Source organism: Elephantulus edwardii, unplaced genomic scaffold, assembly GCF_000299155.1.
Source record: "Elephantulus edwardii isolate Elephantulus edwardi_28Jun2011 unplaced genomic scaffold, EleEdw1.0 scaffold00178, whole genome shotgun sequence".
NCBI lineage: Eukaryota > Metazoa > Chordata > Mammalia > Macroscelidea > Macroscelididae > Elephantulus > Elephantulus edwardii.
In genome coordinates, this window is record NW_006399928.1 from 567,365 (window position 1) to 571,824 (window position 4,460).

General features: G+C 43.8%; 1 pseudogene; it reads left to right on the forward strand.

Annotated features, from left to right (window-relative positions):
* Nucleotides 1-972: 972 nt before the first annotated feature.
* Nucleotides 973-1,777, forward strand: LOC102864239 (annotated as a pseudogene).
* Nucleotides 1,778-4,460: the final 2,683 nt, after the last annotated feature.

Below are 4,460 nucleotides of genomic sequence, written 5' to 3' on the forward strand. Positions count from 1 at the left end.
AGTATATGGATATACAAACGATTTTTGGCTGACGTTTATGAAAAGTAATAAGTACTTAGAACTATGCCACTAATAAAAGGACACCCTATCTAAAAAGGTGCATTTCTGTACCAGAGCTATGCCACACCATCCTGTGGACTTGCTGCCTGAAAAATAGAACCAAGTCTTAAATAATGCCTTTTTAATTGTATTTTCAGTTATTATTGGTGTAGGAAAGCTATGTATCATACCTCTGTGAATGTAAATTATCTCATACAAGCTTAATGATCTGTATTAGTGATTGTGCTAGATCAGAGCTGTTTTGTAAATGATGTTATTCCTGAATGTTTTCTTCCCAGATGAGGCAGATTGTGACTAAGAAGGTTGTTGTTGTTATGTGCTGTCAAGTCACTTGTGACTCATAGCGACCCTATGCACAACAGCCCTAAACCCTGCTCTATCCGTTTCCAATCGCACTGCCTCTGACACACCCATCCTGATCACCCCAGTCACTGAATCAATCCACCTCATAGAGGGTCTTTCCCTCCTGTGCCGTTCCTCCACCCTCCCAAACATGATGTTCCTCTCCAAGGACCGGTCCCTCCTTACAACATGTCCAAAGTATGTCAGACGAAGCCCCAGAATCCTTGCCTCAGAGGAGCAGCATGGTTTAACCCTCTCCAGGATGAATCTTTGTTATCTTAGCAGTCCATGATACCCTCAGTACTCTTCTCCAGCACCACAGCCCAAAGGCATCAATTCTCCTTCTATCCTCCCTAGTCATTGTCCAACTCTCTGATGCATAACAAGTGATTGCAAAGACCATGGCCTGTATCAGAATCACCTTAATCTCCAGAGTGACACTATTGCTCTTCAGTACTTTGGAGAGGTCTCTAACAGCAGACTTGGCTGTTGGTGCCAAGAGTGTTGACTGTGGAGCCAAGCAGACTAAAGTTGTTAAGAATCTCAGTTTTTTTCCCCCCATCTTGCAGGATGGCGGGTGAAAAGGCAGACCCCAAGGAGAAGAAGCCTGCGGCCAAGCATGAAGCCAAGAAGGCAGATGCGAGTGGCAAAGCTAAGAAAGCCAAGCCCAAGGGCACGGGCAAAACCCCCAAGAAGGGGAAACCTCACTGCAGCCGCAACCCTGTCCTAGTCCGGGGAATCGGCAGGTATTCCCGATCGGCCATGTACAAGAGGAAGTACTCGGCCACCAAGTCCAGGGTTGAGAAGAAGGAGGAGAAGGTTCTTGCCACTGTCACAAAACCAGTAGGTGGTGACAAGAATGGGGGTACCCGAGTGGTGAAACTGCGAAAAATGCCCAGGTACTACCCTACTAAAGACGTGCCTCGGAAGCTGCTGAGCCACGGCAAGAAGCCCTTCAGTCAGCATGTGAGGAGGCTGCGTGCAAGCATCACCCCCGGGACCATCCTCATCATCCTCACAGGGTGCCACCGGGTCAAGAGAGTGGTTTTCCTGAAGCGTTCCTCTGCGGAGAGCACACCAGAAATTTGTCATTGCCACCTCCACTAAAGTTGACATCAGTGGTGTCAAAATACCAAAGCACCTCATTGATGCTTACTTTAAGAAGAAGAAGCTGGGGAAGCCACGCCACCAGGAGGGCGAGATCTTCGACACAGAAAAGGAGAAATACGAGATTACAGAGCAGCGCAAGACTGACCAGAAAGCTGTGGACTCCCAGATCTTACCCAAAATAAAAGCCGTTCCTCAGCTCAAAAGCTACCTGCGTTCTTTATTCTCCCTCACCAATGGGGTTTATCCTCACAAATTGGTTTTCTAGATTATTGTAGACCTAATCAAATAATGTTTAAACACTGAAAAAAAAAAAAGAATCTCAGTCTCTTCACCATCCATCCTGATGCTGCCAATTGGTTCAGTGGTTAGAATCTTTGTCTTCTTGATATAGAGCCTCAATCCATATTGAGGGCTGCAGTCCTTGACCCTCTGGAGCAAGCGCTTCAGGTCCTCCTCAGTTTCAGCAAGCAGGGTTGTGTTATCTGCATAACACAGACTGATGATAGATCTTCCACCAATCCTGACGCCACACTTCTCCTCATAGAGCCCATCCTCTCGGATAATCTGTTCTGCGTACACATCCCTGTTGTACACCCTTCCCAATTTTGAATCATGCAGTGTTTCTTTTCTCTATTCTGACGACTGCCTCTTGGTCCAAGAGTAGGTTTCACATTAGCACGATCAAATGTTCTGGGATTTCCATTCTTCTGAGTCAGCCACAGTTTGTTATGATCCACACAGGCAAACACCTTTTCATAATCAATGAAACACAGATAGACATTCTTCTGGTATTTCCTGCTTTCAGCTAAGATCCATCTAACATCAGCTACAATATCCCTAGTACCACGACCTCTTCTAAACACAGCCTGGCCTTCTGGCAGTTCTCTGCTGATGTGCTGTTCCAGTCGGTTTTGGATGATCTTCAGTAGACTCTTACTTGCATGTGAAATCAATGATATTGTTCTGTAGTTTCCACGCTCTGTTGGGTCACCCTTCTTTGGAATGGGAACAAAATATAAATCTCCTCCAGTCAGTTGGCCAAGAGGTTGTTCTCCATATTTCTTGGCACAACTTGGTGAGCACATCCAGGGCACCATCTGTTAGTTGAAATACATCAATTGGTATAACATCTATTCCTGGGGCCTTATTTTTTGCTATTTCCTTCAAAGCAGAAGGTTATATATTTATATATATAATGATCCAGGAAACATTAAAAGAAGATGGAAAGAGTATACACAGTAATTGTACCAAAAGAAATTGGTGGACACAGAAGAATTTCATGAAACAAAGTATGAGTAAGAGCTTGTGGTGATAAAGGAAGAAGTTCAAGCTGCTCTAAAAGAATTGGCAAAAAACAAGGCCCTGGGAATTGATGGCATACCAACTGACATATTTCAACAAGCATATGCTGTCTTGGACGTGCTAAGTTGTGCCAAGAAATCTGGGGGGAAACAAACTGGCCAACTGACTGGAAGAGAGCTGTATTTTTTCCCATTCCAAAGAAATATGACCAGACAGAGTGTGGAAATTATCGAACAATATCATTGACATCACATGCAAGCAAGATTATGTTGGAGATTTATAAAAAAAAAAAGTGACTGGAATAGCACATCAGCAGAGAACTGCCTGAAGTGCAGGCTGGGCTTAGAGGAGGCTGTAGTACTAGGGATATTATAGCTAATGTCAGATGGATCTTGCCTGAAAGCAGAATGTACCAGAGGAATGCCTATCTGTGTTTCATTGCCTATGCAAAGAAATTTGATTGTATGGATCACAACAAACTGTGGCTGACTCTGAGAAGAATGGAAATACCAGAATACTTGATTGTGCTTAAGTGAAGCCTATATTTGGACCTGAAGGCAGTCATCAGAACAGGGCAAGGAAACACTACATGGTTCAAAATTAGGAAGGGTGTACACCAGCGATGTGTCCTATCTCCATATCTTTTCCATCTGTATGTGGAACAGATTACTCAGGAGGCTGAGCTCGGAGAAATGTGGTATCAAGATAAGAGGTAGACTCATCAACAATCTGCATTATGCAGTTGACACAACCCTGCCTGCTAAAACTGTGGAAGACCTGAAGCACTTGCTGCAGAAGGTCAAGCACTAAAGCCTTCAACATGGATTGAAGCTCAATATAAACAACAACAACAACAACCAAAAAAACCCCCAAAAAACAAAACACAACACCACAAAGATTCTCACCACTGGGCCGATAGGCAACATCATGGTAGATGGTGAAGAGATTGAGATCGTTAACAGCTTTAGTTTGGTTGGCTCTACAATCAACACTCTTGGTGCCAAGCAGCCAGGAAATAAAAAGACAAATTCTATTGGGAAAGTCTGCTGTCAGAGACCTCTCTGAAGTACTTAAGAGCAACAATGCCAGTGTGGATACTAAGGTGTGCCTGATCCGGGCCATGTTCTTTGCAATAACTTGCAGAAAGCTAGACAATGACTAGAAAGGATAGAAGGAGAATTGATGCCTTTGAGCTCTGGTGCTAAAGAAGAATATTGAATATACATGGACTGCTAGGAGAACAAACAAGTTCATCCTAAAGAGGGTGAGAGCAGGCTGCTCCTTGGAGGCAAGGTTTCTGAAGCTATGTCTGGCATACTTTGGACATGTTGCAAGGTGGGACCAGTCCTTGGAAAGGGTTGCCATGCTTGGAAGGGTAGAAGAATAGTGCCAAGAGAGGAAAACCCTCAATGACATGGATTGGTTCAATGACTTGAGTAATGGGCATAGGTCTGTCAGAGACAGTAAGATGGGCACAGGAAAGAACAAGGTTTAGGGCTGTTGCACATAGGGTTGCTATGAGTCATAGGTGACTCGATGGCACATAACAACAAAAACATGTATGTGTGTGTATGTATATATGTGTGTGTATATGTATATGTATATGTATATGTATATGTATATGTATATGTATATGTATATAACAG